The 13,691-nt window shown below is 41.4% G+C and overlaps 1 protein-coding gene across 1 annotated transcript in view; it reads right to left on the bottom strand.

Moving 5' to 3' along the window:
* The window catches only part of LOC147435436 (mediator of RNA polymerase II transcription subunit 11), an 82,546-nt gene that overhangs the window by 58,953 nt on the left and 9,902 nt on the right, over positions 1-13,691 (bottom strand). The window lies entirely within an intron of this gene.

The following is a 13,691-nucleotide window of genomic DNA, read 5'->3' as shown; positions in this document are numbered from 1 at the left end:
CCCATCGGGTTTTTTTCCTTTGGTCATCCAGGTTTTAAGACCCTAATCTAGTAACCCTCATCACATCAAATTCTTGTATATATTCCTTCTATATCAGCAATAACGAAATGTCTACCCAAATCAATTGACAACACTTGGAGCAAAAACTGCGGGTCTCCATATGCCTATCAAGAGAATCTTTTATCTCCTCCAAGGTTCCACAATAAAGCTCCATCAAACAATGGCAAGTTAAAGAATGGCCTACAATGAGAAGCAATGACAAATTCCGCAAGAGAGTCATCAACAACAATGAAAAGTAGCTCACGCAGTGCTTCAACATTGGTGACCTATTGCAGACAACTCAAATTACAGTGGACATGGAAAGCAAACCCAACATAAAATCCACGCCACAAAGAGGATCAGTTCTATAAACTTGAAATATTAAAATCCTTCTTCATGGTGGCTAAGACTGGCAACAAAGAGGCGAATGCACAGTAAGAAGCAAAGTTGCCTCGGAAATCAAAGATCAAATCATGTATCAACAACATGGCAGATATGAATCGCTCAAGGAAGGGGGGAGCATCATCAACGACAACACACTTCCCAACACTACAAGAGGCTCTTCATATTAGCGACGCTCACACAGCGACGCTCAAAAAAAAAAATCCCGGCGTCGCTATGAACGTCGCTATAAGCGTCGCTATGAGCGTCGCAAATTTACAAAGAAATTTGTGACGCTCATAGTGACGCTTATAGCGACGCTCATAGCGACGCCAGCTGGGGTAAAAAAAATAACCGAGCGCGCCCAAAAACTCAGATCTCAGATCTGAGTTTTTCGGCGCCCTCAAGCAAAGAGCAGGTAACGCTCTCCCTCACTCTCTCTCTCTCTCTCTCTCTCTCTCTTTTTCTTTTACACACACACACACACACACGAGGAGAGGAAGGAGAGCCAGGTATGCTCCTTCCCTCTCCTCATTCTCATGTTCCCTTCCCCTCTTTCTGTCTCCCTCTCTCTCTCTCTCACACACACACATACACACACACATAGTGTTTTTGAGAGAGAGAGAGAGAGTGCAAAAACGCACACACATACATAAACAAAGAATGCACACACACATTGAGAGAGAAAAAGAGAGAGAGAGAGCATGCATAAACAAAAAACGCACGCATTGAGAGAGGAAAAGAGAGAGAGAACATGCATAAACAAAAAACGCACACATTGAGAGAGGAAAAGAGAAAGAAAACATGCATACGATCCAAAAAAACGCACACACATTGAGAGAGAAAGAAAGAGAAACTAAGGGAGCGTCGTAGGAAACTAATTAAAATTAAAAGACCTAAAGATCTAGCCGACGAGGAGTTGAACTGAAGACCTATTATTCAAGAGAGAAATGGCATAATCAATCTATCATACTTGGCATGGGTGATAGAAAGGTTATACCATTTATCTCTTTTTATTGGCACACACATCCACACACGCGCACACACAGAGGAAGAAGAGAGTTATAACGTCGTAGGAAACTATCTTAAAAGACGTTAAAGATTAGGTTATATGTAGACTTACATTAAATTAGATTTAGGTTTATTTTTAACTAGATTTACGTTTATTTAAGCTAGATTTAGATTTACGTTATATTAGATTAGATGCGGGTCTCCATAGACTGCGATGCCTGCATGAAGCGGGTGAAGATAGCCCTCAATGGAATATAGGGTATTGCTGCCTTCACTCATGGTGGGCTCCGTCGATCCAAAAGTACTGGTGAAATGTCTTCAGAAGATAGGGAAGAAGGTGGATCTTCAGGGCGGCAAGAGTCACTACATCCCCGACACAATGACCATCTAGACAACCTCTAGTCATTAGACTTACGTTAAATTAGATTTAGCTTTATTTTTAGTTAGATTTACGTTTATTTAGATTTACACTTATTTACGTTAGATCGAGTCCACGCAAGAATTACTTACGGTTTAGGGTTTAGAGTTAGACGAACAGTGAAAAGATCTACTGTGAAAAGATGTTAAGATGAAGTGAAGTGCTACAGCTAGAGAAGAGGCAAAGGGATTTTGTCCACTACATGCAGTATCATGTAGACGTGGGTGTCTAGATTTCTTGTACCCACAAATATAGGTATTGACCAATAAAGACGAGATTATAACCCGGTGGTTCTGATCTTCGTGCACCTCTAGACCGAGGTGTGCGGGGATTGGACATGACTAGAGAATGTGAGGTAAGAGAGAGAGAGAGAGAGAGAGAGAGAGAGAGAGAGAGAGAGAGAGAGAGATAAGACGAAGAATGCCAATAGAATATTAAATTTGTTGTCCAGGTTATAAGTTTTTTATCCTCCTTATGAGTAGCGACGAGGATGTGGGACCGTCCAACCGAAACACCTATCTCTCAACGAGGGTCTTATGTCCTTGTAATCAATGCAAGCATGCTGTGCGACGGACAAGACGTGTTTCTTTGCAGCACGTTCGCGAATTTGGCGAGTTCGATCCATCTATTATAGATCGAGTTGTTGCCAATTATAACTCGTCGGACTCTGACGCTGGCCAACAAGCAGCAATCTTGCAACCCAATAGACGTATTCGCAGGCGCTTTGGTCAAGCAGCATATGTGAGGCCACAAGATGTAGCCTCTGACAGTAAAGGATGCAAAGCAAGAGCGACAAAGGGCACGAATCGAGTGGAGACGGGGAAGGCGACCACCGATGCACTATCCAGCGGTTCTGGAGAGCCTACCAACCTTCATGAGCTTAAGATGGTTGCACAACCAATTGAAAAGTGCACAACAATGCGGTGACGAAGTGACTGAAGAAGAGTGGGAGTACTCTCGGGGTTGCGCGACCAAGGTAAGTTTGCAATGTACGACTAGCAAGTGACTTTATTTATAAACGTTTGAACGGCCACTCATAATCTTTGTTCGTTGTAGTATAAGTCATACACAGCAGCATGGTGTAAAGGTCGACATTTTAGGGTGGAACGAATCGACAAAAAGCGTTTTACTCAAGATTGTGGAATCATGGCAAAATTTGAACAGTCTAGTCGACGACGTTCCTCTGATGCAGATCCCGTGGTGGCGGAACTCACTTACTTCGGCACGCTGCAAGAGATTTTGAGGATCGATTACAGAGGATTTTTTGTCGACTTGTTCGACGTGCAATGGTTCAAGATAATCATGGAGGGTCGAAACGCTACTGTGCGTAGAGGAGAGTCTGGTTTTCTTGAGGTGGATTCTACTAAGAAATGGACTGACCTAAGAGACACTTTCGTACTACCCGAACATTGTGAACAAGTAAGTATATAAATAGTTAACATCCCCCTTTTACAAGTTATGTGCTTGACAGCTCTCATGTAAGTTATGTGGCTCTGGCAGGTAGTATTTCATCCTACAAAGTCTACATCAAACTGGTGGTACGTCATAGAGGTAGCCCCTCGTAGTGCAAGGACGTATGAAGGCTACCATGTGCCAATCACAACGACATCAATGGAGGAGATCAGAGAAGATGCTCAATCAGAAGCCGCTGCGGTGGTGCCAGACGAGCATCAAGATGCTACTACTCTATATGGGGTGCATGCAGAGGAGCTACAAAATGAAACAGAGGATATGTGTTTAAACGGAGAGCTCTATATAGATATAGGAAGTTATGCTGAGTTATGCGAGGATGAGAGAGAGATCTCTTAAAGCCACAAATATTGTATTTGAACAATTTTGCTCCGTGCTGTAAAAGCTCTAGCTCTCTAAGTAGCTTCCATGGTGTGTAACGCTCTTTTCTACTCGCGCTCACATCTTTTGATTGAAAATTCTGAGTTTTCGACTTGCCTCTTCTATCACTCGATTCATTGCGTCATTGTATTTATATGCGTCATTACGTCATTGTATTTAATGGTCTTTGCGTCATTGTCTACTCTATTCATTCAATATTAAGTTTAAATATTCGTGTGTTTAATGCAGGTATGGATGATGAGGAGTTTCTTTCTTCTTTGTCACCGCAGCAGAGACAGTGGTAAGTGGAGCGTCATCGCTCTGGCGCATCATCGCGCGTTCCTACACCATCCGCATCTCCCTCTCTTTCGGAGCATTCGGCGCGCTCCGAAGCTTCGGCGTCGACGAGACGAGCGTCACACTCGTCTAGACACCGGCGCTCTGGTGGTGGCGGTGGCGGTTGTTGTGGGGATTCCGCCACCGATGCCTCCACACCGCCTCGTGTTCGACGAGGCTCTTTACCCTCCCCTTCTTTGCCCGCCCCCACACCAGCCACAGCATCGCCGTCTACGCCAGGTTTTGCACGGCTGACTGTTCCTAGAAGCTACACACCTCTACCTACTCCGCCAGGAGCCACCCCACTCGACACTCCTCGCTTCGGCGCCCAGACGCCGATGGAGACACCTGACCTCCGTACCCCCATCGACACACCGCTAGAGACCCCTGCCGAGACACCCAGGTTCACGCGTCACCAGCCAGAGGGCTTGCCTTACTCCGTCGACATCAGCGGCGGCATCATCATGGATGATGATGGCAAGAAGGTGATCTCGCGCAAGCGTGGTCTTTGCTCTCAGCTGTTAAGACACTATATACTAAACAAATGGAGTGAAGTACCAAGTGATTTAAAAAACAGAGTCATCAGCATACTTCATGATGAGTTTCCCGTTCCAACACGGGATCAGCGCTTCAATGAAGACCTGATGAAGATTCGAATGCGCGAATACTGCAAACACAAGCGTTTCGAAGTGCAAAAAGCAATCAAGAATGGGTGGAATAGGCCAGATTGGCTGGCCAAAGAAGATCGGAAGAATGCGAAGAAAGCAGCGCGCGAGAATCCCGACAAGTGGAAGCAACAAAAGGATGCAGCCAGAGCGCGAGTAGAGGCAGGGAGCTCGCACCACTTGGGGAGCGGTGGATGGGCATCATTTGAGGCCGATTTTGTAAGTCTTTTCACATTGCTCTTTATGCATGTTCGATAGTTTAGGGTTTATGAGTTTTTTAGTTCTAACATAATGAAATCTTTGTATGTTTTGATAGTGGTCGATGACAGGACGTGATCCCACACCGTACGAGCGCGAGTACGCAGGCAAGAAGGGCTTAAACGCCCTGATGGACATTCTCAGTTCTCGCGGCGGCATGGTTAGTATTAGGGTTTACTCTTTTTTATTTTTTGTATTGTTTTATAAATGTCGTTATATGTTTATATTTATTGAAAACTGTCTTATTGTCTTTTTTTGCAGAATCCGACAGATACGCCGCTTGGACGCGATGAGACGTCTGATTAAACACGTCAGTTTAGCCGTAGCTAGATAGCATTAGTTTAGGGTTTCTCATAGCTTATGTATCATGAGACGGATTTTATACGTCTTTTTGAACCATGTATATTATTACATTTGTCACCGCAATTCCTTTTGCCAATCAATTCTTTATGCCTATGATGTTGTACAATTGTCATTATTACATTTGCCAATCAATTCAGTTTGTCTATGATGTGTACAATTGTCAATTTTGCAAACAATGCGTCTTGTGGGTGACTATTTTGGGTCTATTATTTACCTTTGCACTTTTTTTAAAAAGTGAATCAAGTACAATATGGTTGATGGGTGGCAGGGCATTCAATGCCCTGCCACCAAAAAAATATTCTCTCAGGCGTCGCTATAAGCGTCGCTATTTATGGCTCTGTAGCGTCGCTATACTCTTCTGTGAGAGCGTCGCTATCTGCGTCGCTATAGGCGTCGCTATGAGCGTCGCTATATAGCGACGCCTATAGCGACGCAGATAGCGACGCTCTCGTAGCGACGCTTTTAGCGACGGTTATAGCGACGCCGGGGGTTATAAAAACCCAGTGTATTTCCGTCGCTAAGAGCGTCACAAGAGCACACAACCTCTTGTAGTGCAAGCTAAAGACCAACCTTGAAGACAAAGCTGAAGACAACCCTATGACAAGACTGCACAAGGTCGTGTCAAGGGACGACACGAATTAGGAAGGGGGAAATGTTTAAGGACAGATCGAACGGACGCCCAACTCGCCAGACACATAGCCGGACATCACATTTGTAGTTTATTATTATGCCGAGCTAGTGTAGTGATACTCTGTGTAAATCCTAATTCCAGAATAGCAGTCAATTCCCTGAGTTGTACTTATGTCATGACATTTGTAAAGGTCCATGTGAGACGGCCACTGGCCATTTAGAATGTCCTAGGTATAAAGGTCAATAAGCTTAATGTGAAAGGAGGCTTATCTTGAGAAGAAGAAAGGAGCTCAAGAAACGTATGCTCAAGCTACGAGCTGGTCCACCTTGTAATCATTGCAGTTAATGAACGGGTAATCAATTTTCAAATCCGAAACTTGCATTGTGTTCCTCTCTCTTTTCTCTTTAAATTAAGTGTAAGCATTGTCAGTTTTGTTGTGGTTCGTGTGACTACGTGTCTGTGAGCCTTAATTGTAGATTTGAGTGCTTAAATTTTTAGTCATTTTGACCATAGGAGAGTGTTCTTAGACCATAGAGTGACATTTTTGGCTAGTTTGTTGCAGTTTTTAGGACCTTTTTCATGATGGATAGTGATTTTGTTACCTTGTCAGATTGCGACCAGACTTGCTAGGATAGTGTCCTAGACCTCCTCCTAAAGTTTCGTTGCATTTCGAGTCCATTCGAGTGCCGAAATGGCATGATGACCTAAAGCCGTGAGAAAGGATATAGGCAGATTACCGTGATCATTAAGTTTTGGTTTGCTTGTAGAGTTGTTGTGTTTGCTTGTTAAGGTTCACTTCTTGAGATTGACGATCTCAAAGAGTCTCCGTGCCCCATCCGAGTCACTTCCATGAGTATTGACATTATGTTAGTACCAAAAAGCTATGTTGCAGACATCCGTCACGACGACCCGCTAACAGTAATGGATTATCATCCATAACATCATAATGACCATTTGATGATTGATAGCACAAATCACATTTTTATAGCCCTATTTTTGTAGCTCTCAATCATCATTGATGTATATAGATTTGTTTTTCATCTTTCGATTATTGCCAATATTTATGTGCATTTTTAAATGGTTTAAGTTGTATGTGTTGATTCGGAGGAGCTCGAGGGTGAGCCGCTTGAACTCAAGTAGTGCACTCATCTTTGTCCTCCATGGTGAGTCAGGAACATTATTTTGAGAGTGTCTAGACATGCTAAAAGAAACTCGACATTGAAGATTTCAGACCTACATCATAAGGATTTAGCAAGGTGATTTTTGGTGCACGGCGAGGCGTATTTTTTACGATTTAGGTGTAATTTTTGATGACCAAGTGTTCTACTTACATGGCTTCTAGAGGTGACACTTCTCCCCGTTGGTTGCTAGATAAGGATGCAATTTTCCACGTCACACCACATCGTGAGTGGTTCAACACATTCTCTAGTGGGAGCTTTGCTTATCTACACTTGGCCGATGATTTGGAGTTTGACATTGTAGGTGCAAGAGATGTTTGCTTGTCATTACCCAGTGGTGCATCATATATGCTGCGACATGTGTGCTATGTACCTTAGCTAAGACAGAGCTTGATCTCATTGAGATAGTTAGCAATTGTGGGTGTCAAACACTACTTAGAGAGTAGTGTTTCCAAGTGCATTGCGGATCACTAGTCATTGCCAGGGGAGCCCACAGTGGCTTGGTATATCCTATGCATGTATATGAGACACAAGACAACATAGTCTTGGTTTTGTTTTTGGAATGCGTTGAGTAAGAAACAAGACGCGTCTCCTTTGTGGGTGAGCTCCTCCATGCTCATGAGATCGAGCGGGGACCAAGAATTTAGTTGTAAAGGACATGCCAGTGGACTCTATAGGGATAGAGGTAGAGCAGCAATGCTATAATGAGACAAAGCAAGTGTTGTCAGAGTTTGAGATAGAGGTAGAGTGGGTCTGTCCCTAAAGACATAGGCAAAGATGATAGACATGCAATTCTTTGATATGCTCATGCTAGAGGCTAATTGTTTGATGCTTGGACACACCGTTCCTCTTATGGGTGAGAGGGACGTAGTCATCCCAGTGTCGACAATGATACATCCATATGCGATTAGTATGATGATGTAGTGCATGCAGATAGCACAAGGGAGGCTAGGATAGCCAAGTTTGTGTAGATTTCATCAGCATTTGAGCATCTCACATTGTACTTGTTAGTGTCGAGGCCCGACTTAGCGGTTCCAGTGGGAGTGTTTACAGTTGTAGTTGTCTATTGTACGATGCCTAATGCAAACATGATGCTTTGTGGAGCTTTGTAGACCATACAGAGTTATCTCTGGGATTTACATGCACAATCTAGCATGGATATGCACGCTCCCATATCACCAGAGCCAATATAGCTGCATGTAGATTGATTGAGTAAGTCAGTGGGTGTAGGTTGAGAGAGTCTCTGACGGGAGCAAAGCGAACCCCGAACCCCGACGGCCTCTAAAACACCGGGGACCGAATGGCGCGCCTCGAGCCTATCATGGTAAAGCAAACAGGGGGCACCACCTAGCTTCAGCGGCTAGGACGCAAACAACACACCACCATAACAAAGTTTTCATCCAAGAGAGATGGATGCTTGGGAGTAATGATGAAGAGGAAAGGGAATGAGATCAAGTGAGAGAGAGAGAGAGAGAGAGAGAGAGAGAGAGAGAGAGAGAGAGAGAGTGAGGGAGGGGGTATAGCGGCTTAGTACTTAGGCACCACAAAAGGATGGCGAATCCGCACACCCTTCACACATACACAAGCTCACTCCAAAACACAAGACTAGGTGGCGATTCCGCACACCTCACATGGGCAAAACATTGCAAGAAAACATACTCACAAAACCTCAAGCTTTATTTAGAGAATTAGGCGATGAAATGGGGAGCATAGGGTAGGGGAATGAGAAGGGAGAGAGTGGTAGAGCACATGGCGGATAGGTGGGAGTTGATGGCGAAGACTCGCACGAGGATTATGGCCATCATCCTTCATTTAGTTGCCCTTCATCTTCCATAGCCAAGGGTGTAGAGGTCATGCTCAAGACAAGCATGGTGATTGCGGTGATGGTGATGGTGTGTGTGTGTGTGTGTGCACTAGGCACACACAGTGCATAGTGTGTTCTTTGGTGATGTTGTGTGTTTTTGTGTGATGGTGACCCCTCTTTATATAGGGGAGGAGGGGGAAGAAATTCTAGAATTTAGAAATGAAGAAATCATTATCTACACAGGCCATGTGACTGTGGGCCCCACTTGTCTGGCTGTGTGTATATGTGCCAGAACAGCAGTCTCATGAGAGAGAGACTAAGAGAGAGAGATGGGTTGATGAAAAAAAGTGAGAGGTGACATGGAGAATAAAGTAATTACAAGAGGGGAGAGAGGGGAGTGTGTTCAGAGGTGAATCTGTGTGCAGATGTGTGTGAACACAAGAAAAATCAGGTAAGCACCGGGTGGGGATGGGTCTGTGGGCACCTTTTTTCAGTGAAACTGAGTGTGTATGAGTGTGGGGGAGGTTATTTAGCTACAAGACAAGAGACATGGCGCCCTTTAGAGAGAGAGGGGGGTATTTGGGTCATGGGATATGATAGGAGAGAGAAAGAGGGGGTGGGGTATACTATTTTGGAAGATAGGGTAAGTTGCATGTGAGTTGGTGCATTATTGGTGAGTTATAATGCATTATTGGTGAGAGGTGGGGTAGCTTGAGGGGAGAGAGAAAGGAGAAAGGACAAGGGGAAGAGAGAGGGGTTTGACCTTTTGAGTGGAGGAGAGGACAAGGGACACACGGTGGGGCAACCGTGAAGAAAAAAGGAGGCAAGGTGGGGATGGGCTACCCCGCAGGCATGAGGTGGCCTATTTTACCTTTCTTATATATTTACATAATCATACTTTATTTTTTTCTTACTTTTATCACTCCCTCCCTAAGAGGGGGTTTTCATGGGGTGGGGACGAGAGAAGAGGGGTATGGGAGCTTGGCTTGTGAAAAGCCCCCATCATCTCTTATCTGTTTTCTTGTACGTAGTAGTAGTTTAACTAGTAGGTACCGCTTATCATCACATTTGCCTCTAAGTGGGAGAATGTTGGGGTAAAGGCGTTGTGCCTTCGCCGGGGCCCTGATGTCCGATGTCCAACTGCCCACTAACTACACTAACCTTATTATTTATATACCAAAGAATAAGTATTTCCTCATATCTTGGAGGATTGCTCCACCCCACATCACGGTCTCTCCTCTTCCCTCTCCTGCACCGCACCACGCATTCTTTCAAATGTCTGTGGTGAAGGCATGCATCATCATCCATACTCCTTACCATTGGTTGTACATAGTCACTCCTTTGTGTGTATTTATGTGTGTTGAATGGCTAACTCATGTGTTCATGTTGTGTGAGTAGGGACTAATGCCTAAAGTGCTACATTCACTATCAAATTATGCACATGAATTGATGATTGGGTTGAGTATGTGCATGTGCATGTGTGTCCACATTTGCACTCATGTGTGTGTGTGTGTTACGTGCATGCTACAAACAGAGTCAAAATGTGGATTTGCATATAATGTGATACAAGGATTTTCTTGTGAGAAGAAGTTGAAGGCATAAGTGATATGCATGTTGGACAACTACTTGGTGGGCAATCTCCCTCGCCCATGCATGGGTAGGGGTTCAACCTCATGCCCCACTGTAAAAAGTAAGTTCCTTTTCATGGTGGTGGGAGTAGCTTTTATTATGATTAAGCTCACCTTAAGCTCACTTGGGCAGTTCAATGTGTAAAGCTTACCTGCCTGTCCCATAAGGGGATGGGAGAGGGCTCTGACACTGTGTATTTGGCTTTATTGAACCCAAATGGAAAACTAATTAATGCTAATTATTGAATTAAGAATCTTGACCGTGTAACTGCCTTCTCAACTTTTAGAATTCAAAATTACATAAACATCAATCTCACATAAGTTAACCACTAATTTAACAAAACAACCCAAGAGTAATTGACCATTACCAAGCCCAACTATCCCATACACGTGTAATGCTAACCATGTGCAACATGGAAATCTAGAGAACGGGCAATATCATAACATTTCTCATGCCAAGGATGACAAGTAAGATATCAACTTGTTCGTGAGTAATGAAATGCAAAGAGAATATCCAAAAAAATTGTTTAAAAAATCCTAAAGCATCCAATAACCATCTTCTTTAGGATGACCATTAAAAGTCAAAAGATATTTAATATAAACTATGCTCGTGCATGTAGTGGTATTCTCATGGTCAACAATCTGTGTAGGCAAAAGTTGTTATTCTATATCTACAGGTGCAAGTGGATCTGGATAGCTCGAATGAGAGGGTAGGGGTCCTTAAAAAGGTCTCAAAAGAGTGATGTGAAGGGCATTGTGAAAGTACTAATGAGATGGTAAATCCAGTCTATAAGAGACAACATCAATAACATTTGAAATTTTGAAAGGGCCATAAAAACAAACAGCAAGTTTCACAAAAGCATTAGTGTCCACACTCTTGATTTGATGCTTATGAAAATTATCATAATCTCCTTTCTAAAAAACATGTTTTTCTACATTTATTGGCATGCTTAGTGTAATGTTCCTAGAAAATTCTTAATCACAAATTGTACACTAACATAAATATCATGAAAGTCAATGAAAAAATTATAAACATCAGGTACAATACTAGACAAGATGCAAGTGTAGGAAATGAATACCTATACACAACCTTAAAAGGTGACTTACGAGTAACAAAATTAGCATTTGCATACAAAATCACAAAATATGCAGATAGTCATTCTATTTCTTTGGTTGAGAATTCACATATGCTTTATGTATTAATAATAGTGTGGTTGATACTTATTTATGCCATCTAATTCTAGTTGAAATGAAGAAGTGAAATCAATTGTACTACCAAGATTTTCAAATAAAGTGGTCCAAAAAGCACTGCAAACTTTGAATATTTGTTTGAATCATTAGCTTTGGCAAACCATGTGGAAATGAAACAAGAAAGCAACTTGATGTGTTGTGAATTGGGATGAAACATTTTGCTTAGAAAAACAATCAGCAATAGTCCGGATCATATTATGCTTGTGAATAGTAAGTGGAAACCAATAGCAAAATCCATTGCAATGTGTTCCAAGGTCTTTCAAGAATGGTGATTCAAAAGATCCAATTTCTAACCTATGGCAGACTTAACCTTTGACATTTCAAAAAAGATGTGACATAATGCTTTGCATGGTTGAAATGTAGTTGCAAAACCTCTATGACCAGTATAGGGTGGCTTATGCACCTCTTCAATGATCAATGACCAGGAAGGTTTAGTGACACATAATTTGTGCTTGAAGTAAAGAAAATGATCTTAAATTGTATTTTCCAAAAAGGAATGAGTGGCATTTTCAATCATAAGTAACCATGTGATTTTAAAGTCTTTATCATATGCATAAGGATCAAGCATAGAAACAAAAGATGTACATGCCATCAATACTTGACATATTATTAATTTAAGATCTTCTATTCAATGCATCAACTACAATTGTCTCTTTACTAGGCTGATGTTGAATAATAGGCTATGCAATTTTAAAAAAAATTATCCATTTAATATGTCTATCATCAACTAATGGTTGAAAGAATAAATATTTAATACTTTGTTGGCCCTTTTTATAATCAAATTGGCACCCATGAAATAATATTTCCAAAATTTTGAAGCATGGACAACTATAGTTGGTTCTTTGTTGTATGTACAATATTTAAATTTAAAAGTTTACTTTTTTTTAATTTATAATGCAAGTGGATTGTTATCTTGCAGAAGAACTGCACCAATAACTTTGCATCAGTGACAACCAAAAAGAATGATTTATTAACGTGAGGCACAAGTTGCTTTTGTTTTCTTTGGGTTAACATGAATTCCTTGTTTAGAAACAATATGTCCTAAGTGCTCAATTTTTGAGTGAAAGAAACTACTTTTCTCTGGGTATAATTGATTTTGTTTAACACTAGTTCTGTAATCGGACACTCAAATGTCCTGAGACACTAAAGTGTCCTGTTTTTCTAGCAACTTGTCATAATTATTTGGTGAATTTAGAAAAACAATTCATAGGTCACATTTATATCTTAGGTCAGATATGAGGTGAAGAACATAGCCAAATTTTACTTTTGCCAAAATTAATACCATATTAAGATTATAATGATAAGTTTTAAGATGAAAAATCATAGAAATTTGGTACAATTTTAGCAACATTTTCATAAATAGAATATAACTTCTCATCAAAATAAGATTTTGCATAGATTTTAAGGTGTATGGATAGGAAAAAACTTATTATAGCAAGAAATTGAGCTTCATAACCTAGTTATGAGACCAAATTTTTGTTATAATCAAAACACCAAAATCTTGAAAATGCTGACAAAGAGAAAAATTTTGGTCTTTCAAAGCCTCTTTCATTAACATGATGAGGTTATGGGACGAAACCTAAGGTGTATAATGTATCTATAGGTCAATATCCATCAACTAAGCATTTTTCAAGGGTTCAAACTCATAGGCATCTTGTAATTTAACCTCATCTTAAAAAATTTGTAGTGTGTAATTTCTTACAAATTTTTTTTTGCTATGACAAACTAATAAAAGTGTGTATATAAATCTCCCAATTGTGTCCATATGAGGCATTTGTATACAAATAAGTGAGATGAACAAAAAAAAGCAAAAGTGGACTATATTTTAAGGTTTATATTTGATAAATAAAAAAACATAATTACAACATGTGCACTTTTTTGGATTTGTCATAACTCGC

This window comes from Adiantum capillus-veneris, chromosome 18, assembly GCF_014529385.1.
Source record: "Adiantum capillus-veneris isolate H3 chromosome 18, ASM1452938v2, whole genome shotgun sequence".
Classification (NCBI taxonomy): Eukaryota; Viridiplantae; Streptophyta; class Polypodiopsida; order Polypodiales; family Pteridaceae; genus Adiantum; species Adiantum capillus-veneris.
The sequence above is the reverse complement of the archived record's forward strand: the minus strand, read 5'-3'. Positions and strand labels throughout refer to the sequence as shown.